Genomic DNA, 26,314 nt, shown 5'->3' with positions numbered 1-26,314 from the left:
CCAGGGATCGTCATGCTGTATTTCTTAATGCATTCACTGGAAAGACTCCAGAGGATTTGCAAATATCATGCAATTATGTACAAAATTGGATGTGTCTGCACATTTTTCTAGGGCAAGAGATCTTTATTCACATTCAGAAAGGGGCAGATGATTCTGGATAGGTTAAATGTCACAAGCCAAAGAAAGGTCACTTACATCTGGAAACAGTTAGAAGGCTGAGAGCCTGAGACTTCCTTGCTGCTCTTCCAGTGTGATTTACCCTGGTCCCTGCCCACCTGTATCCTAGACTCATATAGATGTCTCTTTCTTCCTACCTCTACACACTTCTACAGAGCTGAACTAAAATCTACTTGATACTTCCATATCATCTGACTTTTAAGCCAATGGAGAAAGAAAAGATTGTCAAATAAATGAAGTGGGATATTTAGCTAATCATTTCGAAAAGATAGGTTTTGCAATTTCTATATGAAGATAATAGATTCCAGGGATGCAAGAGTAGTTCAGTGGTAGAATTATCACCTTCCATGGAGAAGACCTGGGTTTGTTTCCTGGCTGATGCACTTGCCCCCCTTTCCCCCCAAATAATAGATTCCATATGTTGTAAGAGAATAAAAGTAGAAAGTTTTATAAAAACATGCTAGAACAAGTTGACCAAGACTGGCAGCTTAAGGCACTCCAGGATCTCATTCCCCAACAGGATCTTTGAACAAGTAACAAAAACTGTCAGAACCGTCTTCTGCAGAACTCCAGAAAGTGCCAAATTGAGAAAATGCAGCTTTAAAAACGCAGTAAGAGAAACTCCTGGTGCCCTTGCTGTCTCTCCTCCCACCCCCTACTTGGAGTATGGAGCCAGAAAGCACCCCATTGTGTGTCCCTGGCCCTGTTCTGGAGAGGGAAGAATATGTCTATATCCATACTAGAGTGCCTGTATGTCCATACCAATCTATTGGGTGATAGTCTGAAAGACTGAACCAGAAACTCTTCTCTGACTTGCCATCCCAGAATTTTCCCTGCAGGAAGAAGCAGCTTGCAGACAGCTAAAGCAATGTAAGAAACAATTAAGTCAAATGGGCAAATGATTACCTGCTTACAGACAATCTATAGGGTACCTGGAAAGGGGAGGAAGTCTAATACATAGAAAGTAGAGGGAGTACTGGAATTTCTGTAGATAGGGATTCCCTAAGGCCATAAGCAATCACAAACCCAGAACACAACTAAGGTGCTGAAAAGACAGAGAAGATTTTACACTTCATTTTCATCTTGGGGTGATATTCTTGAGATGTGGGCTAAACTCAGAAGGAGAGCACAAGCCAACTCAGTTGTTACAAAGACTGTGAAAGGTGACATTTTGTGGGGGGGGGGGGTGGTGTTGCATTGGTTAGTTTGATTTTGTTCGTTTCTGGCACTCAAGGAAATTTCTGTCATATCACTAGCAGGATAAAAACATAAGAAATACATAGCTCAGGGACTAAACCCCACTTTAAAATATTTTTAAAAGTGTGCAACAAAATATTGCAAAATAAATAAAGAAATAGGAAATGATGGCCCATTGAAAGAAACAAATAAAAAGTCCAAAAACCATCAACAAAGAAGACCTGACTATGGTCATACTATACAAAGACTTTAAAAAATAATCCTAAATATGCTCAAGGAGACAAAAACACAGAGAAAGAACTAAAGGATATCAGGAAAGCTATGAATAAACAATTTAAGAATTGCCATAAAGAGACAGAAATTTTAAAAAGAAATCAAACAGAAATACTCTAGTTGAAGATCACAATAATAGAAATGAAAAATTCCCTAGAAGGTGTCAACAACTGATTAGAGCTAGTAGAAGAAAGAATCAGTGACTTCAAAGACGAGATAATTGAAATTATTCAAGCTGAGGAGCAGAAGGAAAAATAATGGAAAAAAAAAAAGAACAGAGCCTAAGACCCCTGTGGGACACCATCAAGTCTATCAATAAATGCATTATTGGAGTCCTAGAAGGAGAAGAAAGAAAGAAAGGGGCAGAAGGAATATCCAAGAAATAATGGCAGAAAACTTGCTGAAATTAATGAAAGACATGAATATATACATTCAAGAAGCCCAACGAACCCCAAACAGGAAAAACTTAAAAAGAACCCCACCAAGACACATACTAGTCAAATTTAAATGCCAAGGAAAAGGTGAATTCTTAAAGCTGCCAAAGAAAAGTAGCATGTTGTATACAAGCAAGTCCCAATAAAATTATATGCCTATTATAAATCAGAAACTATGGAGGCAAGAAGGCAGAGGGATGAAATATTTCAATTGCTGAAAGAAAATAATTGCCAATCAGAAATTCTATATCTGACAAACCTGTTTTTCAACAATGAGGAAGAAATTCAGACATTCCAAGATAAACAAAAGCTGAGGGAGTTTGTCACCAGAAGGAAGGAAATAACAAAAAATTAGAGAGAAAATAAATGAAATAAAAAAATTAAAAAACAATAGCGAGAATCCATAAAACCAAAAGTTAGTCCTTTGAAAAGATGAATAAAATTGAGAGATATTTAAATAAATTGACAAAGAAAAATAGAAGGCACAGATAAGCAGAATAAGAAGTGAAAGGGGGTCATTACTAGCAACACCACATAGATAAAAGAATTAGAATAAGATACTACAAACAAACTCCATGCCAAGAAGTCAGATGAAATGGACTTAGATGAAATGGACAAATTTTAGAAACATGCGCTGTGCTTACACAGGAAAGAAATTTAAGAGAAAATTCCATTTACAATAGCACCCAAAGGAATCAAATATCTAGGAATAACTTTAACTAAGAATGTAAAGAACTTATACACAGGAAACTATAAAACATTGCTGAAAGAAATTAAAGAAAACCTAAATAAATGGAAGGATATTCTGAGTTCAGGGATTGGAAGACTAAATGTTGTTAAGATGCCAATTCTAACCAAAGCAATTTACAGATTCAATGCAGTACCAATCAACAGCCTTCTTTGCGGAAATGAAAAGACAATCACCAAATTTATATGGAAGGATAAAGGCTCCCCGATAGCCAAAACCATCTTGAAAAAGAAGAACAAAGTTGAAAAACTCACATTCCCAATTTTAAAACTTATTACTAAGCTACAGTAATTAAAACAGTATAGTACCAGAACAAGGACAGACATGTATGGAATTGAACTGGCAGTTCAGAAATAAACCCTTATATCTATGACCAATTGATTTTTGACAAGGATATCAAGTCCACCCAATGGGAAAAGAACCATCTGTTCACCAAATGGTGCTGGGAAAACTGGGTATCCATATGCAAAAGAATGAAGGTTAACTCCTACTTCACAGCATACACAAAAATTAACTGAAAATGGATTAAAGCCCTACATAGAAGAATCAAAGCCATAAAAGTCCTGGAAGAAAAAATAGGGATCCATTTTAGGACCCTGTGTTAGGCAATGGTTTCTTAGACTTTCCACCAAATCACAAGCAATGAAAGAAAAAATAGATAAATGGGACTTCATCAAAATGAAAAACTTTTGTGCATCTAAGAACTTCATCATAAAAGTAAGAAGAGAACCTACATAATAGGAGACAATATTTGGAAACCACGTATCCAATAAGGGTTAAATATCCAGACATGATAAAGAAATCCTACAACTCAACCACAACAAAAAAGTCAAACAACTCAATTAAAAAGTGGACAAAATACTTGCAGAAACATTTTTCCAACAAAAATATACAAATGGCCAAAAGCACATAAAAAGATCCTCAACTTCATTAGTCATTAGGGAGATGCAAATTAAAACCACAATTAGATACTAGTTTATACCCACTAGAATGACTACTATTAAAAATGGAAAATGGTCATTGTTAGAGAGGATGTGGAGAAATAGGAAAACTTGCTCATTGTTGGTGGGAATGTAAAATAGTGTAGCCATGTGGTGATTCTGTAGAAAGTTACATATTGAATTACCATATGCTCCAGCAGTCCTGTTTCTAGGGATTGAAAGCAGGGACACAGCAGACATTTGCACACCAGTGATCATAGTGGCATTGCTCACAATTGCCAAAAGATGGAAGCAAACCAATCATCCATCAATGAGTAAAAAGAATCTGGCATGTATACACACAATGGAAAATAGTCAACCAGAAAAAGGAATGAGGTTTTTATACATGTGATAACATGATGAACTCTGATGACATCAGTTTGAGTGAAATAAGCCCAATACAAAAGGACAAATATTGCATGATCTCCCTGATATGAAATAATTAGAATAAGCAAATTTATAGAGTCAGAAACTAGAATACAGGTAACCAGAGTCCAGGGTCGGGGTATGGAATAGGGAATTGATGCTTAATTGGTATAGAGTTTCTGTTTGAGGTGATGGAAAAGTTTTGGTAACTGATAATGATGATGGTAGTCAAAATTGTGAATGTAATTGCCACCATGAATTATATATTTGAATGTGGGTAAAAGGGAAAATTTTAGGTTGTGTATATATTACTAGAATAGAAATTTAAAAGAAAACCATAAAACTGTGTAACACAGTGAACCCTAATGTTAAGTAGGAATTATAGTTGATAAAATAATTATTATAATATTGTTTTGTCAACTTTTACAAAGTTACCACAGTAATTAATATAAGGTGTTAATAATAGGGAAAACTGTGTGTCTGATGGGGGGGGTATTTGGGATCTCTGTATTTTCTGGGTTATTTTTCTGTAAACTTACAACTTATCTAATAAAATAAATTAATTGTAAAGCAGAGAAAGCTATACTTGAATAACGACATAATTTTAAAATATGAAAGGAATTTCTTAACATTAGCTCAAGGGCAGCTATCTTGAAAGAAAATTATGTAAGGATTAATAGCCTCTGAAATAAAAAAGTAGCATAAAAGCTTAAAAGAAAAAAAACTGGGAAAAATATATGAAATGTGTGACAAAGGATTAATATGCTTAATCTATTAAAAATCATTATAAATCAATAAGAAAAAGAAGAATTATCTAAAAGACAAATGGACTAAGGATATGAACAGTTCACGGAAGATGAATTACAAATTGCTAATAAAAATGTGAAAAACTTCCAATTGTATTTATGATAGAAGTGAGTAAAATGAAGAGTAAGATTTTTCTTCAAAATTTTAAAATCAGCAAAGAAAAACTACAGAGACATGAATTCAGGTGTATTCTACTAATGTAGTTTAAATTAGTCCCACATTTTTAATGAGTGACTTGCAATTTGTATCAAAAGCTCTCAAATGCATACTCTTTCCGATTTAGCACTTTTTTATCCACATGCAAAAGAATGAAGGTGGCAATTTTGCCTAATAAAATTGTCAGTCATATTAGTAAAGATGTGAGTTCAAGGATATTTATTATAATGCTCTTTATCGTAATGAAAAAAGGAAACATCCCATTTTTTAACAACAGATCATTTGCTGAAGAAATGATGGCCTATTTTTACAATCAAATGCTGTACTGTTACAAATAATTTTGAAGAAAAGTATATATAGACATATGTGATGGTTCAAAGCAGTATGTACTCCAGAAAAGATGATATTCCTAAAGCCAATCCATTCCTGTGGGATAGACGTATTGATTAGGTTATTTCAGTTGAAGTGTGCCCTGGACGAGTCTTAGTCCTTTTACTGGAGTCCTTTCTAAGAGGATAAAAGACAGAAGACATGGAAAAAAAGTCAGAGAAGATCAGAGAGAAAAGCCAGAGAAACTGAGAGAAGACATACAGAAAACAGAGAAAGAACTCAGAAATGAAGAAGACACTGAAGTCAGAAGCTGGTCACAATGAAACCCAGAAGAGAAGGGAGAGACCAGCAGACCTTACCATGTGCCTGGCCACGTGACGGAGTTGCTGAGGATCGCCAGTAGCCAGTCTTTGGGGAGAAAGAATGGCCTGTTGATGCCTTGATTTGGAAATTTTCCTGACCTCAGAACTGTAAACTTGTAAGTTAATAAATTCCCATTGTAAAAGCCAACCCATTTTTGGTATATTGCATTTTGGCAGCTTTAGTGTATTAAAACAACACACAAAGATACTAACAAAATATTATTAAGTGAAAAATGCAGGATATAAAATAGAAATTACACTATGATTTCACCCATATATTTACCTAAAGATGTATGAAAATGATCATTAGAACAGCACTGTCCAACAGAAATATTATGTGAATATTTATTTTCTATATAATTTTACATTTTTAGTAGCCACATTAAAAAAGTAAAAAGAAACTGATAGATAATTTTAATATACTTTATTATTAAATTTAGGCCTAAGAGTCACCCCTAAGAGAGCCTCTTTTGTTGCTCAGATGTGGCCTCTCTCTCCAACCAATACAACAAGCAAACTCACCACCCTTCCCCTGTCTATGTGGGAAATGACTCCCAGGGGTGTGGACCTTCCTGGCAACGTGGGACAGAAATCCTGGAATGAGCTGAGACTCAGCATCAAGGGATTGAGAAAAACCCTAGAATGAGCTGAGACTCAGCATCAAGGGATTGAGAAAACCTTCTTCACCAAAAGGGGTAAGAGTGAAATGAGACAAAGTGTCAATGGCTGAGAGATTCCAAACAGAGTCGAGAGGTTATCCTGGAGGTTATTCTTACGCATTAAGTAGATATCACCTTGTTGTTCAAGATGTAGTGGAGAGGCTGGAGGGAACTGCCTGAAAATGTAGAGCTGTGTTCCAGTAGCCATGTTTCTTGATGATGATTGAACAGTGATATAGCTTTCACAATGTGACTCTGTGATTGTGAAAACCTTGTGTCTGATGCTCCTTTTATCTACCATGTCAACAGACGAGTAGAACATATGGAATAAAAATAAATAATAGGGGAACAAATGTTAAAATAAATTTAGTTTGAAATGCTAGTGATAAATGAAAGCGAGGGGTTAGGGATATGGTATGTATAATCTTTATTTTTTCCCTGTTATCACTTTATTTCTTTTTCTGTTGTCTTTTTATTTCTTTTTCTGAATTGATGCAAATGTTCTAAGAAATGATGAACATGCAACTATGTGATGATATTGAGAATTACTGATTATATATGTAGAATGGAATGATATGTTAATGTTTGTTTGTTCTTAATTTTTTAATTAATACATAAATTGATTTTAAAAAGTAAAAAGAAACTGATAGTTAATTTAATATACTTTATTATTAAATTTAAATTAATTAAATTTAAATTATTAAACATATTAAAATACAATATGTTTTATTTAACTCATATACCCCCAATATTATAATTTTAACATATAATCAATACAAAAGTCCCTAACATGGTTGTTTACATCCTTTATTTTCATCATTAATCTTTAAAATGTGATGTGTATTTTCCCCTGACAGCCCATCTCAACTTGGATCAGCCACACTGCACATGCTCAACAGCTGCAGGTGACTGGTGGCTGCTGATTTGAACAGCACAAATCTGTAATCCTATTCACCAAGATGTTAAGAGCAGTTGGAACAATCAGAGTCCTTTATGTTCTTTCTGTTATTCTGTGTTTTCTGGAATAATCATGGATTCCTTTTACTCCCAGGGCAGGCACTGGGAATCGAACCTGGCTCTCCAGCACAGCAAGTAAGAACTCTGCCACTGCGCTACCATTGCCCGCCCCAAGTATTCCTTTTTAAATAAGGAAAAATGACCCAAGAATCTTTTCCTTTTATGAGGGAGTAAAAGAATAATTTTAATATCAGATTGAGTAGAAGGAAAAGGGAGCTTTGAGCCTGCCCACTGTGTATACCCAGAGAATGAACAGAATATCTGAACTCCCCACAGGTATGCCTCAATGTACCATAATCCAATAGGATGCTTAGTTATTTTAGGGAAACTGGAATTTTGTTCACGTAAAAATACTGATAAACAAAATGGCTGTCACTTGAGCTTTGGAAGTCAGATCATTTCCTGTTAAGGATATCGAAGTAATTCTACAGAGGTGTTATCAAAAAACAAACAAAAAAATTAAAGCTTTCTTACTTGCGGATGTGGATCTTAAATGAAGAGTGTTTAGGAGAATCTTTAAAATATGCTTCATTTAAACCAGATTGGTGGCTGTAAGAGTTCCAGTGGAGGACATAAAAATAGAATTATCATTTGATTGCTATTTAAATTTTCAAATATATTTACATCAAGTAGAATTTGAGTGAGGAGATAGAAATAGCTTATTGTCATCATTAGGCCACCTTGCAGCTTAGTTAGGTGTTGATACCCAAGCCAGGGGAGCCCACGAGGAAGAACAGCTAAGCCCCCAAACTGACAGCATCCTTGTAAGGAAGGTTGTTTTGCCAAACTCTGAACCTACCAATTCATTTTACTGAACTCTCCCACCAGGTGGTAAACTCCAGGCCTCACACAGGGCCTCATGTGTGGCAGATACTCATTACTAATTCACTTAACAGTGCTATTTAGTGAATATCTGTTATGTGACAGGCCCAGTTCTGCTTGGGATACAACAGGGAAAATAACTAGACAAAAATCCCTACCTCGTGGAGCTACCGCCCTATCCTAGTGTAGGGAAGCAGACTGTAAAAAATAAATCATATACTAGAAAGTGATGATTGCAATGAAAAAAAAAAAAATGGAGCAGGGGAAAGAGGGTCCGGAGACCCTCTTTGAAGATTGAAAGAGGTCTCATTTTAAATGAAGCAATGAGAACAGGCGTCACTGAGAAAGTAACACTTGAGCAAAGATTCGAAAGAGGGAAAGGGATGGCCCTCTGGTTGTCTGGTGGAAGCTTGCTTTCTCAGCCTGGGGAGTTTGCGAAGAGGAGATCCATGGGACTAGAATGGAGTGAGGGAGCAGCAGGAAGGAGGTGAGGTCCACCAGGTGATGGGAGCTGGATCATGCAAGGCCTGCACTCCATTGTAAGGGCTCTGACCTTTTTTCTAAGATGGGAGATGGTGCCACTGGGGGGCTCCTGAGCTGAGGAGGAACATGAGTTGACATAGATTTTGAGGAGGTCACTCTAGCTTGAGGTAAGGGAGGTAGCAGAGAGATCATTTAGGAAGATATTAGAATGGTGCGAATATATTGTACGAATGAAGAAATGATCGAATGAGTGGCGATCACAAAATTAAGGCATTTTCAAGCTGTTATAAAAGATGCATCTCACTACAATCTCTATTCTATGACACATTCTATTACCAATTGTCACAGGCCAGCAAACTATAACCCATGGACCAAATCTGGCCCACTGTCTGTTTCTGCAAATAAAGGTTAATTGGAACAAAGTCATGCTCATTGCCTTAAACATTTTCTAAGGCCAATTTTGCACCACAATGGAAGAGTTGAGTAGTTGTGACAGAGACCCAATGGCCTGCAAAGCCTCAAGTATTTACTATCTGCCTCTTTACAGAAAAAGTTTGCTGACTTCTGACTTGGACCAAAGTCCTAGGAATTAGGAGTGTGAACTGAGAGGTCACCAAATACGGGGCTAATTCATGCTATCTTTCACAGGACACAGATTAGCAGGATAGTGCAGGAGAAGGAATGTAATAGATTCAACAAAAGAAGGGCAAATTACTAGTTAGGTATGGCATTTATTAGGCTATTAGTATAAATCGGCAATCTTCAAGACTGGCCTCCACCAAACCCCTTTTTCATCAAATATATTCTAGGAGGGAAAATTTGGAAGGTTTTTTTTGGTCCCATGGACACATATCTCTGATTTTAGGATAGATGATGATGGTAATTTGCATTAAATATTCTACAGTCCTTGCCAACAACGGAAGATAATAGATTTTCCACTCTTAAAAAATTCCACCTGGAGTCATTCTGTCTAAAAATTGGCTCCAGTTCCAGTCCAAGTCCTGTGGAAAGTGAAATGTCATCCTGAGATTTCTACCAAGTCTCCAGAGGTCACGTCTGTGGGATGACCTCTCACAGGGAACGCTTGCCTCTGCTGAACTAGGCCTGGCTTTGGCTCCCCTTCCCACCCATGTATCCTGTCCCCACTTTGTCTCATTCAACCATCTTTGACAATCACTCACTTTTGGATACTTGTACAAGACCTGTTGAGGAGGATGAGAAACTGAAAGTTGGGAGAGACAGGGAACTTGACAGTGCAGTTAATACCAATGACATAAATGAGAACACTGCAGGACCACAGATTCCCAAACTGTGCACCCTGGGGTGCTGCAGTGAGCTCACAGCTGTGTATGGGATATGTAAAATTTTCAAGGGAAATGAAGGGATAGTCAACATCTGCCCAGAACTGCACAAGGAACTAGTTCAAAGTAATTCACTGTTTCAACAGTAGATTGCGCCCCATTCCTTTCAATGAGGACTTATCCTTGTGAATTTGATGTTTTGCCCGGATGAAAAACAAGTACCCAGTGAAAATCAAAATGGAACAGGATGAGGTTGGTGGTGTCCAATAAGGCTTGAGAAGCTGTGAGATGCTCAGCGGCTGCACACATCCCGTTAGTAAGTAATAGCGATTACTTAGCAATAAAATGTTTTGTTTGAATTTGTATTTCTTTTCAAACTGCTATTGAGTGAGTAGGATTAAGCTGTTTGGACTTACTACACAGTACGGGAAAATGCTAGGCATTTCTTTTGGCCTAAGAGGCACCATGAAAAAAATTAACAGCGACAGTAATGGTGCTATGACCCAAGAAAGTTTGGGGACTGCTGGTAACTGTTCACTCCATTGAAAAAGTCTTTGGGCCATTTCTGTCATTTCAGGTACCAGCCACTGGCCCAAGGACTCGGCATTACATTCTCTCCTCTCCTCTCTGTCCCTATTCCCCAATTCCTATTTGTTGAGGGCAGAATTCTGCAGTCATCTTTTTCCTTTCCTTGCCTTTCCTAGACCATGCCCTCAGGGTGTTCCCTTACACCCTCAAAAAACTTATCAAAGTATTATCCTAAACAAAGACAATTTCCTCTCTAAAACAAATTCTTGTACCAATAGATTTTGTTTAATTGTTTATTTTCTTTTACTGTTCTATAAATTGTTGTGATTCTGCAGAAGAGCCCATGTATGGCAAAGCACCAGGCACTCACTCCACAAGGAGAAAGGCCAAGTGAAAAGCAAGGTTGGTGAATAATGGAAGAGGAAAGGGCCTAAGAAAAAGTTGCCTGGTTCACATTTTAACCTTGAAAACAGCCTATGTCACCAAACACATTCAAATCCAAACAGAGAACATATATCAGAGATGCAATCTTGTCCCTTATCTCTTCAAAGTTTGCCTACACTTAAAAGGCAGGATTTTACATCATTTTGATGCTTTGCTTCCCCCCCTGCAATTAAATATATTGGTAAAGTGGTGCAGGCAAAACAAGCAGATTTATCTGTTTCTCAAACCATCCCTCCAAAATTAAAGGATTTTTCCTGGATCAGCATCTTTGGGCTTTAAATGTACACACCACCCACTTCTTTCCTTGTGTTATTCTTTGTTCTATTCTTATTTAAGAAGATCATTACACAACATTGACAACCTTGGGAGCAAAAAAAAAAAGAAAAGAAAAGAAATTCTTTTATGATAGCAAATCTGATCTGCCATTTATGAAAGCTCTGTGTGCATCATTTGCTCTGAGGTCTGATTAATGAAACTATTTGTGTTCTCTCCACCTCTGTCTCACCATGGCATTAGCCTCTTCCATAGCCAACACTGTCTAATGGCTGACAGAATGATAGACACACAAAATCATTCCTTATTATAATAGAAATCTCTCACCACAGCGGGTTTTCTGTAGTCACTTGGACACATCTCTGGCCATAAGCCTCCCTTAAAATGCTTCCCACCCCACCCCCACCCCCCATTCCTGCTTTGCATTGCAAGTACCACCTGTTCCCCTGTTACTGAGTATTTTGTTAATTTGTTTTAATCTCCCAGGCAACCAGGATCTCTGCTCTCTTATAAAGACTTATATAACACTTTGAGAAGGCATTTTTCATACCCTCAAAGTAAAGGTAAGGCGGCATATGGCATTCTTGGTGCTTTGGTTGACAATGTCTACTTGGAATTCTTCCTTATTCACCATAATGAAGGAAGGACCCAGTTTTTTTTGAAATTTCAGGTGTAGAGTCTCACTTAATTTTCTAATAGGTACAGTGATCATAATTTAATCTCAACCAAGCACTTAAAAAAAAATAAATTTTATTTACACACACTATATCTACCAAATATATATGCCCCCTTCTTCCTATCCCCATTCCCTGGTGACCCCTAATCTACTTTCTGTCTCTGCAGATTTGCTATTTCTAGGTGTCTTATAAGTGATTTCACACATTATTAATGTTTATGTGCTTTGCTTATTTCACTGAACATAATGTTTTCAAGGTTCTTCCATGTTGCAGCACATCTCAGAACTTCATTCTTCCTTAGAGCTGAATAACGTTCCATCGTGTATATTTAACACATTTTATTTATCCATTCATTTGCTGATGGACACTTGGATTATTTCCACCTTTTGGCCATTGTGAATGCTGCTGCTATAAACATTGGTGTACAATTAGCTATTTGAGACCCTGTTGTCACTTTCTTTGGCTCTATACCTAGAAGAGGAATTCCCAGGTTATATGGTGACTCTATATGTAACTTTTTGAGGAACTGCCATATTGCTTTCCATAGTGACTGCAAATTTTACATTCCTACCAAAAATACACTAGAGTTCCAATTTCTCTGTGTCCTCACCAACACTTATTTTTTATATGAAAACATATTAGCCATCCTTGTGGGTGTGAAATGGTATCTCATTGTGGTTTTGATTTGCATTTCCTAAATGACTAATGATGTCAAGAATCTTTTTATATGCTTATCGGCCACTTGTATATCTTCTTTGGAAAACTGCCCATTCAAGTCATCTGCCCATATTCCAATAGGTTAGCTAAGCATTTTCTGATGACTCCTACAGCTCCAAGCACTGGACTAAGTACTTATGGTATTTGGTCTTCAAATATAGGTGTCATCCATTCAGGGGTGAAAGTCTCCGTGGGTGACATGGGAGATGACTACCCAGGGATGAATCCAGACCTGGTACTGTGGAATCAACAATTCCATCCTGACCAAAAGGGGGAAAAGAAGTGTAATTTATAAAGTATCAGTGGCAGAGAGAGTTCAAATAGAGTTGAGAGACCACTCTGGAGGTTGCTCTTATGCAAGCTTCAGGTCGACCTTGCTACCTATCATAACCTGCCAACCCCTAACCAGGACCATTCCAGCCAATCCTAAAGAACACCTAGGGCAATATGTAAGACTCCACAAGGGTTCCAGGCACTAGAGCAACTTTCCAGAAACCTACAACCTCCAGATGGCTCCCTGTTTCCAGATAAGTACTGAAACCTAGCCCAGCCTCTTCAGAACATCAGATAGTTCCATCTCCCTACCCCATCTTAGTGACAGACCCCTCCAATATCAAAAATTTAGAATTGCCACAGCCCAAACAACCCTAAAGAGAGGTATGGAAAGATCAAAGGTGATGGTGGAGTTATACATAGAAGATAGGATTTAACAAATGAATGTGAATGCTGAATCATTAAATTGATATCTCTTTTAGTCTTTAGAGCAGCCAGAAGTAAATACCTAAAATTGTGAAATTGTAAACATGTCAAAGTCTGAAACATATTCCACAACTAATTGTGGTGCTGTGCTTTGAAATTTAAAGCTTTTTTGTATATATGTTATTTTTCACAAAAAAAGAAGGAAAAAAAGGTCAATTGTGATGATAAAAAAATATTTAAGCCTTCTAGCCTCCTAAATTTTGGAGCAGCCAGAAGGAAACATCTGAGAAGATCATATGGTAGCCCATGACAAACTGTGGGATGTGTCCTGTAGCCACTTGTTGAAGAGGGCTTTGAAAACTATTGCTTTGTATATATGTTATACTATACAATAAAAAAAAGTTTAAAAAAATTACAGCTGTCATCAATTCCTTCTCTTCCTAAATATGTACACACACACACACACACACACACACACACACACACACACACACACCCCAATACTCACTTTAAGAGATGGTGCTTATTTCCCCTCTTCTTGAATCTTGGCTGGCCCTTGGAGTTGCTTTAACCGCTATGATGTAGTAGAAATGCCACTGTGCCAATTCCAAGTCTAGTCTTTAAGATATCTGGCAATTTCTGCTTTCTTTCTTTGGACTTGGCTGCCAAATGAAAAGTCCAACTATTCTGAGACTATCATACTTTAAGAAAGCCCAAGTTACCATATGGACAGGGCAAAGAGAGAGAGAGCTGCTTGGCTGGCCCCGAACTCTTTCAGCCATCCCAAATGGGATGTCAGAGAGATGAGTGAAAAAGTGACCTTGAATGTTTCAGCTCCAACATATACCACATGGAGCAGAAGAACCACCTAGCTGAGCCTAGCCAAGATTGCAGAATTGTGAGAAATGGTAAACTGTTGTTTTAAGCCACTAAGTTTTGGAATGGTTTGCTATGTAGTAATAGATAATTAAAACAACCCTGTGAGGTATTATAACAACCCTGTGAGGTATTATATCCATTTCACAAATGAAGAAATTGAAGCTTTGAGAGTTACATAACCCACCTAAGGTCATACTGTTAGTAAATGCCAGAGCTGGGACGTGATCCCAGGCCTGCCTGTTTCCGAAGTCTGATCACAACCAAAGTATGCTCATGCTGCACTACAGAGAATAAAAACTCTCAGATATTATGGTATATGATAAAGGTCACCTGGTGCCCTCTGTTCAAAGGAAGCTGTTAAAATGCTTGGATTAACAGGTGCCCACAGCCCTCCCCCTTCATGATTCCTTAAAAGAAGCCCCCATGTCAGACCTTTTATAAATATGGATAGAGGCCATGTGATCCATGTCTGGGAATGACAGCTGCTGTCAGGGACTTAGAGGACAAGAGGACGGCCGAGAAAGGAAGTAGCATTTGTTGAATAGCTATCATGTGCCACTTGCTGTACATGAACTGACTGATGTAATCCCCAGGCAACCTAATAAGGACGACATAATTATCTGAGTTTTACAAATCAAGAATCTGAGAGGCAGAGGGGTTAAAGCGCTTGCTCAAGGTAACCTAGAAGCAAATATCAAAGGTGAGATTTGACCTCAAGCCTGTCCTGTCTCAAAGTCAGCAATCTTTCCGGTCTAATAATAAGCAAGACCTGTATGTGTACCAAATGTATGACACTGTGATTTTTAAGTATTCGAAGTGAGTGGTCCCATTTTTCAGTTTTATTTTTAACAATTTAGCTTTTCCAAAGTCAAAAGCTAACCCGGGGATAAAAACAGAGAGAAATAAACCAACATGCTTCAAATAAAGAAAAATAAATCTAATTAAAATGAAAAAACTGCATGAGGAAAACAAAGCAAAACAAAAACTCTGGAGTGCAGCCTCCTGAAAAACCTAGTGTTGGGAGGAATGCTGCAGAGGGCTTGACTTTCAACAAGAGGACTGATCCTAGCAACAAGGCCCAAGCCAGCTGCCATGCTCCCCAGGATTTGGGCTTGACCCGAATGATCACGGTTTATTGCTCTATATAGGCCCCACCTAGTGCACAGACAGCTAGCTGCGATGGGGGGATTGCTAAGAAAGCTTTACATATATTGAGAAGCCACCAAGGGCACAATATAGCCCCTCCAAGGTACTTGAGCAGATTTTGGATTCCCCCCAGCATCTATGGAGTCGCCTGCAGTTTCTTCCCAACTGGCAGCTGGCATCCGGGGGTTTGGTCTGTCTACTTTTGTGAAGACATACTGTTGAGCTTATGTATGGCATGGGAGCACGTTTACACTCACACACGTGCACCAAGCACATGCACACACATGTGTGTACACTTACACTCATACATGTGCATTTATTCATACATACGCATCCATACACACCACACACACCTAGCAAGCCTCATAGCACGTGGCCTCTGTGAGCAAGCCAAGCACTGTTCTATCTTCCTTTGGGCTTCCTAGTTACTTAGGAGTCAGTCTGGACAGCTTGCACTCATTCTCTCTCTCTCTCTCTCAGAATATACCCCATCTTTGAGACATAAGCTTGTGGGGACCAGCCAAGTGTTGCCTGTGTCTTGCGTGGGTTGTACTGAAGACACATGCAATCTGCCAATTTGTACATGCACGTTCCTCCCCCCTGCCTGCCTTTCCAGCACACAAAGTGAGCAGGCTTCTTTGAAATGCATCCCCCTCACTCACACCCACAGCAGGAGTGGAGCTCTGGGTCTGTGGCCTGCCCTGCATCCCTAGGCTTGCCTTGGGAAGGGAAGTGTGACCAGCCACCCATGGGGTGTGTCTGCCCCTGCTCCTTGACGTGTTTCCTCTCTGGCTTCTGGCTTCCTCTCACTGCAAGAAGGAGGCTACAGCAGGGGTTCTGGAGGGGTTGTCCCACCTCTGACATTCTAAGACCAGAGAGTCTTTTATTATCAAAAGCCAATTTATGGGGAGGACAATCCTTTCCCTCCAGTACTTAAAGTCTCAGTCTTGCAATCCTTCTTGGGGCCCTCCCTGGGAAGGAGTCATGCATGAGTGTGTCTATGAGCTTATGTGGGCTTTACTTTCCATACACAGGATTATCTGGGCTATTTACATATAGGAGTTAGGCAGACACATATGTTGGACTGGCTTAGTGATTGGACACATGGCTGGCCCCCTCTCTTTTTTGCCAAGTAATTGCAGCATCATGCTCACCCTAAGAATGATTCTTTTATTAAAAAGTGAAGAAGAAGAAAGGAAACCTTATTAACCCATCCACACATGCCAGTGGAGCTGCTATAGAAGCAGGCAAATTAACAGCCTCATTTTGTAATTTTGTTTAAAGCAAAGCAGAAATAAGCTCCCCTGACTCCCCTGCCACCCATCTCTCTGTCTCATAAGTGCTTCAGGAAGCTTTGGACAACTGGGTATATGAGAAGCTGACAAAAATACTTTTGGAGCTATGAAGTCATCTGTCACACCACGAGGAGGATTGAATCTAATGCTCCCAGATTCCTGACCATACACCATACCATATCTTGCTTGTTCCTCTACACACCCAGTGATTAGATCATGTTTACTGTCCTCTTCACAGCTGCTTGATACTGGTCTGTGAATCTATCTGAGGAGGTCCCTTGGTCATCACTGCAAAGGAAGGCTCAGGGTTATGGCTGAACGGGCAGGTGCAATTTCTCAGATAGAAAAGATAATGTATAGAAGCCAGAGGACATGTGATTGGGGGTCAGGAGAGTGACTTTGGTGAGTCATGCAATCTTTCTGAGCCTCGGTTTTTTCATTTGAAATATGGGAATAAATGCATACATCTGCCTTCCCTGAATCACAGGGTTATTTTAGGGCTCAGATGAAATAAGGGAGACAAAAGCAGTATGTGGGTTTGAATTGCTACAGAACTATGAGGTGCTACAGAAATATTTGGCCCATTTCATCACAAGAAGAAGTCTCAAGGTAAACATGGAGGAGAGTTTGCCTCTTTCAGCTCAGCTCGGAGTTATTCTTTTAAGGGCCCTTGTTGTTTTGCTCCTTCCTGAGGTATAGGTTGATTTTGTTTTCTTAGTCTAGAAGGAGAGGAAGTGCACGCATAGGAAGCAAAAAATCTATGAGAAGCAAAGCAGGGGTAGGGGTATATGTAAGCTCTGACCACTTTACTGTGGATGATACCCTCAGTGATTGTTTTGATGGTTTCTTTTACTGTGAAACTATCTACTGTGAGAACTGTGCCAAACTCTCATCTCATCCTCAAAGTTATTCTTCTTTTATGTCAATATATAATAGATATTTACTGAATTTATTTTATGTGCCTCTAATAGAAGAGACACAAAATAAAATGCTTTGAGAAAAGTATAATGGGGAGCTACAGAAGCTACTTAAGTGAACAAGTTTGTAGGCAAAGACCAAGTAAAGAATGGCCAGTTCTGTCCACCCAAGAGACAAGTTTCACAAGGAGTCCATGCTTCCTTGAAAGCAGAGCTGCCTCAGACAAAAGTCTACAGGAGTCAATGCACTTCAGAGTTGGAGGAAACTCTCTTTTTTCAACTCTTATTTCACAGATAAGGAAAATAAATCACACCAGAGGAAGGGGTTTGGCCAGAGTGACCCAGAAGATGACAAGTAGAGCAAAGACTCAAACACAGATACTCCATTTCACTATCTTTGCCGTAAACCCAGAACCACAACCTCAACAAAAAGTAACTAAAGTTCCACATCCATGTTTGCAGCTCTTGATCCAGAGCACCAAGCTAAGCTCCAAGCTATGGCTGATTCCTTGAGACTCATTCTTAATCTCCAGTGACTGTTAGGAAGTCACTGGAACTTCATCACAAGGCTGGCAGTGATCTAGAAAGTCCCCCAAAGAAGGCAACATATAGTTTGGACAGGAGGTAGAAGGACAGAACATCCAGGCAGAGGAATGAATGAATAGCAACCTGTCTTGGCAGGAGTGTGAAGATAGAGGTATGGAAGTCAGATGGTGTCAGAAAGGTGGCAAAGGATGTGTAAGAACAAGAAAGTTCCTGCTGGGACTCACACAACTGGAAGAAAGACACCAAGCCAAGCTACTAGGAGTAGAGTATAAAATAACAACTCAGGTCTCCCAAAACAAAGGGATACCCCCAGTACAAGAAATGTTGCACAAGACCAACACAAGCCTGGTGTGAGAAGAATGGGATACCTGACCAAGAGTCCCTATAAACTACCTTAGGATCCAGGAAGGAATGGCCTCAGAACCTGAAGAAGGCAGTAAGCAGCTCTAGTCATAGACGCTAGATGACTGAGGAGTGAAAAGATAGATGGATCCCACTCATTTGAGTGTTCCATCCAGAAGTCATTCTAGCAGAAGGAAATGAAAAGCAACAAAAAGCAAACAGGTTAGTGCATAGCCACATCTAAAGCTTTTGCTCCCAAAACATAATCTTTTTTTAAAATTGAGAAATAGTGGCAAAAGATCTAGGGATTTGGGCCCTTTTTAATTGGAGTGTCATTGTTCAGATGGTCCTGGAGTGGCCAAGAAAGGGGAAAGGAGGGCGATCTAGACATAGGCCTGGATGGCATCTGGAGGAAAACCAAAGCCACTGGGTCTCCTCCCACTTCTGGTCTTCAACATATTTTTAGAAATATATGGGGTGGCTAAACGTCGCATTCTCATAAAGATTTGAGCCTAGAAATCTTTGATTTTAGTCCCAGCTGGACGGGGCCTAGGGTGACCATCACTTAAGTGATTCTACACCTTGGGAGCCTGAGTCGGGGCTTTCATGTTCAAAGGACATGATTCATTGAAGACTTAGAATTTGGACTTGCTCTGATCTTCATAGTCTTCAGTTCTCACAACCAAAGCACAGCTAACTTTAAAAAGGTGACTGTATGATCTTCCTCGCCTCTCTGCCTACCCCCATCTTACCAACTGTCCAAGGGCCTGTTAGCTACAACCAGGAATCTCAAAGGCAGTGGAAAATAATGCAATGGAGAATTGAGAAGCTATGGCGGCATAGGCAGACTTTAGCTTTTTTTCCAAGACATTTCTTCCCAACAGACAAACATCTCCTAAGGCACCATTTAGTTATGAAAAGCAAACCACGCCAGTCAAACTTTTCAACTGGTCTTTGAGGGCAGGGCCAGAGAAAAAAGAAAAAAAAAGGGTTCTGAAATTTGTATTCAGCCAGTGTGTTCTGACACTCAAAATTTGCACACATTCAGAGGAGGGTGCAAACTCTTTCCTTTCACTGGGAGAATAATGGGGGTGTCGCTAACCATTGTTCTAGCTCAAGAACTCAAGATCAGCTGATTAGTTCATATCCCATCCAAGATTAGGTTCTAACATTCAAGGTTGTCAAATTATGCAAGGGGAAAGCCTGCACCATTGATGGTGCGGTAAAGCCTCAGGGAAGGGAAAAGGTAGACACATAGGTGATAGGCAATAAATTAAGGCAGCACTGATTGTTAGTTTCTGATAGAGACCATGTGGCTCAGGTGGGTGCTAAGAAGAAAGAGTCAGTGCTGGGGCAGCCCAAGAATTTCACTCCAAGGGGAAGGGGAGCAATGCATCCTATGGTAGAAAATGTGATGAGGTATGATTAGAAAATCAAAGACTAGTTGAACGCACACTGTGCTAAATTCTGTGCTAAGCACATGGCACATACAGTTTTTCACTTAAACCTCATCACCCCCACCTCCCATCCATGAGCTAAGTTATGTTGTTCCCTAGCTTGCAGAAATGGAAACAGGTGGCTTAAAGATTTTAAAAGACTTGCTTAGAGCTGTGTGTTCCCTCCGCCCCACCCCTCAAGTCCCGAAGGCCTGATGTTCTGTGCTGAAGTTGCCATCCAGAAATGTTTTCTGGACCCTTCCTTAAAGTAACACACACCTGTCAGCCTTTATCTGCCCATATCTGCCAATATCAAGGAAAGTGCTTACATATGAACAGAAAGAGAGCAGCCTCTTGCTAGCGTCAACTACTAGACCCTGCTGGCACAGTTGGCAAAACTTGCCGAACTAGACTAAAATGTGAGATGCCTGGTTCTATTTTCTCTTGGGTTAACTCTCTTTACTGCCTCTTCTCCATGCCTGGCTTAACTCTGCAGTGTCAAAACTCTGAGGATTCAGCTCTGCTCTGCCTCCAACCTACTGGGATCTATACTTAGTCTACCTCAATAGAGCTCATGCCTTTTAATACCCCAATAGTAGCCTGGGTCCTTTGCCTAAAAGGCTGCACCTTCCATCTTCCTATATGGTCTTATACTTCATTGTAATTTTTCTAGCCTCTCTCACCTATGGGGAACAAAATATCTTGGGCCTTATTATCCTGGCTTCTACTCGGGGCATTCTGTCTTGCTTCTGAGCACACCTGGGATGACTGAACGAAGGACAATGAGCATGATCAGGAACCAGAGAAGAAAACAGCAGGGGGAGGAGAAGATGAGATTGAAAAGGGGTGGGATACAGAGTGAAGAGGGCAGTATTGGAGCAAACCATAGATGCATAAAATGCCAGATGGGGAATTTAGATTTTTAACTGGAGGGTTTTAGGAGAGATTTCATGGTACTATTGTTTCAAGATCAGTCTGGAATCTACATTGAGGTTACATGGAAAAAGGAGATTTTGGAGAAGGGAGAATGGTGAAGAAATTGACATAGCAATCTAAGAATGTGAATCAGGACTAAGGTGTTTATACCAGAAGTGAAGAAGGATAGCTGCAAGCAAATATCTCAGTAATAACATATACAGCTTGGCTTTTGACTGTGTAATGAAGAAAGGGATTATAACATTTCAAATCTTCAAAGAGGTATCACACAGTATAAAGGCCACTTCCACCTTCAGGCAAGGCTTCCCTCAAGTCACCCTAGGCAGGATGTTTTATTATCAATATTTGCCCCAACTCTCTGGAGAGTTTCAATGTCTCACAGTCACTGATGGCAGATGTTCTGATGTTCTCCCTGCACAAAAGTTATCTTAATTTCCTCTTGGTTACAGTGTTGATGCATGAGGACTGCACATTGCTTAGATAGGACTCTTCTCCTTTGGGAAGTTGTCTCTGGTCAGGGAGTGACTGAATAATAATCTTAAGAGAAGAGATTCTCTTAACTTGATACAGTGGATGCTGTTGATGCCCCACTTAGATCACGTTTACCAGATTGGCACAACATCCCCAAGTTGTGGCAAGTATTGGCTGCTAAGCGCTCACAGCTATTCTCTTCAATGGTCTTCAGGCATGGAGATTATGCAACTCTCTACCTTGGGTAGCTTGCAGCCATTGACTGACTGACACAGAATTTCAGAAGCCTGGCCCCTTCGTCTCAAGGTGGAACCAACTCTGATGCAATTCATGTTCCAGAGCTCCTTGTGGGATTGTAGGATTGAGCTAAGGCAGGCTTTAGCTGCCCCTCAACTGAGCTCTCTCCCCATATATGGGTCTAATACTCACCATCCACTTTTTTTATGTCCTCACCACAAGGCAGGGCCCAGGGTACCCCCTTATTTTCTGGGCCTAGGGATAGCTTCACATATGACTCAGTAGTTGCCTCACTATAAGCTCTCTGAGGTGGTGCATGATATCCCAAGATGTGCCCCTGTAACAGGCTCTCAAACAAAGGTCCTTAGGGACACTAAACATTTTACATGAACCTCATATTCTTGCTTGGTTGTCATTCATTCATTCCCTATTTATATTGAACACATCATTGGTAGAGACAATGGTGACTGTGGGCAAATAAAAAGCAGAGAGTATGGCTGAACTTATTGGTCTGCCCAATAACACTAGCAAGATACCCCAATCAGAGCTTTGCTCAATAAATATTTTCACTCTTTCTTTTAAAAACTCCAAATTTTTGGAGAGGACTGTGTTTGCCAGTGCTGGGCAAAGATTTGTTGATTAACATGATAGATATTATTATTTGTCCATGATTCCTCCATTCTTCTTGTGGGTTTCCATGAGTGGAATATATCTCCCCATCCCATAGATGCTGGGCCTGGCCACATGACTTTCCTTGGCCAATGGAATGTGAGCAGAGGGGCAGGGTGACCATTTTGAGCTAAGGTCTTAAGAGCCATCACATACGGGTGCTCCTCTATCTTGGACTTTCTCCCCTTCTGCATGTGAAGAGCCTTCTCCAGGTAGGCATTGTGTCCTTCAGGTGGGTCCTGAGATTACTCAATAGGTAACTTGAGGCCTGGAGCCTAGAGCTGAGCTCAGTTGAGTTGCAGCTGACCCACACACTCACAAGTAAGAAGTTACGTTAAAAGCCACTGAGATTTTGGGATTGTTAGTTACACAGCAATCTTTTAAAATAACCTACGTATTCAGGGAAGTTATAGAACCTCTCCAAGCTTTAGTTATTTTTCTTCTGTAAACTGGAAACAATAGTATGTACTTCCTGCAAGTCCTGGCTCCTTGTAACTCCTGGATTCTTGTGTTTCAAAGGAAATAAAATATGAAAGTGCTAAGCACAGGGCCTAGCAGATAGCAAGTAACTTTCTAAAGGTTCCTCTATCATCATCATCAATATTATTACTACTACAGGATTCATTTATTGGGTCCTTTTGAATGACTATAATATATACACTTCTGGACTCATCTATGGCCATGGTTGTATAAAGCTAGAGCTCACATAACATCTAAATCGACTGGGCTCAGATCATAATTACTCTCTGAGCTGACAACATTTTGACTTGAATTTCCCTTAATATATCAAGTGAGGACTGTGAATTGCAGCTGCTAAAATTCATTACCAAATCACTTGGTCTGAGACCTTTGAACCAAGGGAATCCAACACCACAATCCTTATACATCATTAAAGAGCTGGTTTCCTCAAGAACATCAGGTGAGAAGGCTAATTTAATGAGAGAAATAATAGGCTCCCAAATGAAAATTCAAGATTTGAGAATTAGGTCATTCTAAAGGAATGCAGAAACCTAGACCTAAAAATAAGACTAATTCCATGCAAAGCAGAAAATAAGGCATTTGGGCTTGTGTGAGGCAGAAAGTTAGAACTGAGACCCTTGCTTAAAGCCAGGGTCCTCAACGCCCCCACACTAGAACTAGAGAGTCTACTCATCATCAAAGGTGACAAACAAGCTTGAAACTCTCTCAACCTGTACTCTGAATAGAAAAGAGTTTCCTTAGGGAATTTATATCCTAGGATTGCCTCACATGGGTTTTGGTTCAAATTTATCACAGGGGGCTCCAAATTTAGAGTTAATAAAAACTGATCCTGCGTAAGTAGTATCTCTGGGGCATCCGGAAAGAAGAAAACTAAAATAGCTTGCGAAGGATTTCTTGCACCCCAACTTAAGCCACAGAGGATCCCCAGGATGAAGCCCACCCAGCATGAGTTCATAATTTCAAATTATAAAACTTGTGTTGGAGCAAAATATCATGAGCCAGAGTCAGGTGAATCAATAAACAGCAGAATTAGACTCTTTAAGGACTTCAGATAATAAAAATATCAAATTCAGAATATAAAATAAATATTCTTAAAATGGTTAAATAAAGTTAGCGTACCTTAGAGGTTAATGCATATGATTATTTTGGGCAAATTGCTTAATTTTATGCCTCAGTTTCCTTATCTGTCTATAGATCCCTAAAATTTTCATCTTCATATGTACCTAAAGAATTCAATATGTGCTCTATCTTGAGATCCACTTCCCTGCTCGTACTGAATCAGGAGTGACATTGGGAATCAGATGTTCTGCTTTAAGGAGGGAGAGTCATCCTTTCTGTTGCTGCTCCATCTTTCTCTCACTCTGTACCCAGGAATACTTTCTCCTGAGTGAAAGGAGCAATAGAGATTTTGTGTGGTGTGTTCACTACATGCCTAATGCCACCAGGAAAGGTGCCACCTCTGCTTGGGGATGAATGAAGGTGAGTCACTGAATCAGAAGGCACAGTTAGTCTTAGAAACAAATTACAGGAGGAGTATCAGGTAGCTACCACTGCTACTTGGCACAGCAGGGACCTGATATAATTATGTCACCCTAGTAAGGTTCCAGGAGCTGTAAGAAAGGAACTGGATGAGGCACAAAACCGAGCACAGCCTGGTAGGATCAAAAGGGTCACTATTGCAAGCTTCCCGTGTAAGGACTGACCCTGCAGCTAAATATGATGAAGAAGTGGAGGGCAGCATGTTAAGATGATTGCATACCTGGTATTCTTAAGGTGATAGGAAAACTGTCCTCACAGGTACAAAATCCACATGTACGTGGGCTCACCTGCCAGGGGAGAGGATGGAGGAGCATTTTCTGAGAAGGTGGGCCCAATAAAAAACTCTCCAGGGATTGTAACAGAAGAGTTGAGCAGGGAGTTGGAGGAAGATGGGGACAACCACAGGGGTTGGGCCAGGGAGCCAGAGAGGCAAAGACTTTCTTACAACTTCAGTGGGAGCTGTGGAAAGGACTTTGGGAGGATGTCTGACCCTAACAACACACACAGTGATGACCCAGAGCTGGACGAGAGACCAGAGTAATTAGGAAATCATGCCCTAGGAGACAAAGCACAAAGGAGGTGAGCAATTCATCCCTGGGCCTGGTAACATACACACCCAAGGAAGCCAGAGGAGGGAGTCATTCCCACAATGGTGGGCGGTATGTCTACCTAATGAAAAGGAGTTTCCATCCTAGGGACACTAGGATGCACAAAAGGATCAATGGAGAGAGAAAATGTAGCAGAAACTGAACGTTCAACTTGGTTTTACATGTTTGCCACTGTTTTTCCTCCCTTTTCTTTGTCTCATGGGTGGGACATGATCCACTTTGAAGGTGGAGGGCACTGCCCACCCACCAGGATGGAATGTCAATATTTCTCATCACTTGCTAGTAAAGTTGGAAAAGCAAGCCCTCCTGGCCCTCAAGAAAAGGGGAACCAGTTTTTTAGCTGCTGAATGTTTGAGTTCTTCATTTTACCTTCTTTGTGTGCATTTGCTGTATGGTGGGGGTTACATTTTATTATTTTGCCATGTGAGTATCCCATTATTGCAGCACCACTTGTTGAATTGTTGTTTGTTTGCTTTGTTTTGCTTGTTTGTTTGTTTTGGGGAAGTGCAGGGGTTAGACTTGAACCTGAGTCTCCCACATGGTAGGTGAGAATTCTACCACTGAACCACCATTGTACCCCCTGAGTGCTTCATTTTAATGAGCCAAGGTTAATTGTGAAAGAAAAGAAGATAAGTCTTTTGTTTGGAAGAAATAAGAGAGTGTAGGTCAGGACCAGAAGGAAGTCTATGAGAATAGGATCAAGCCAGCAAGGGGGGTCATCCTGAATGGGGCCTGGAAGCTTGGGGGGTGGCCTTTGAACATCTAGAGGGGAGGGAGAAGGGGAACCCAAGACCAGCAATTGGTGATAGTGGTTGGTTATGCTCCTTTATTTTGGAAACATTATAGAATTTGTAAAAAAAAATCCCTAGACAGTAGCTTTTATACCAGAAGATACCTTGTTAGCCATTCTGAGATAGGAGCAGCCTGGCCATGACATCTGGTGAGACAATCTGACAATATCTACTGATCTAGTAACACAGGCTTATCTGGAGAAGGGCATCAAGATTACCAAGAGACATTAAATTCCTCTTTGGAGGAAATAGCACAGCAAAATAACATATAATCCCATGAAACAACCATAGCCTACGTCAATACACAAGCCCACGTAGGTCTCTTGCTCATGCTGTTCCCCCTGTCTGGGACTTTTTCCACAGACATTCGAGTTGCTCCTTCCCTCATTTCCTTCCATTATCTGCTGAAATATCACTTCCTACCTGAACTAGTGCCACTCTCAACTCTTTTTTACTCGACTTGAATTTTCTTCAGAGCACATATTACTCCTGACATCACTCTATGTAATTATTATTTATTTTCTCTTTTTCCCTAAGCTTCAAGAGGGCAAAAAAATAGTCTGTTTTGTTCA

At 40.0% G+C, this 26,314-nt stretch overlaps 1 long non-coding RNA gene across 4 annotated transcripts in view; it reads right to left on the bottom strand.

Annotated features, from left to right (window-relative positions):
• The window catches only part of LOC143657386 (uncharacterized), a 79,187-nt gene that overhangs the window by 41,561 nt on the left and 11,312 nt on the right, over positions 1-26,314 (bottom strand). The gene's annotated exons all lie outside the window — the stretch shown is intronic.

The sequence above is a fragment of the Tamandua tetradactyla genome, chromosome 15 (assembly GCF_023851605.1).
Source record: "Tamandua tetradactyla isolate mTamTet1 chromosome 15, mTamTet1.pri, whole genome shotgun sequence".
In the NCBI taxonomy this organism is placed as follows: Eukaryota; Metazoa; Chordata; class Mammalia; order Pilosa; family Myrmecophagidae; genus Tamandua; species Tamandua tetradactyla.
Note: the sequence above shows the minus strand (reverse complement) of the source record. Positions and strands in the feature narration are given on the sequence as shown.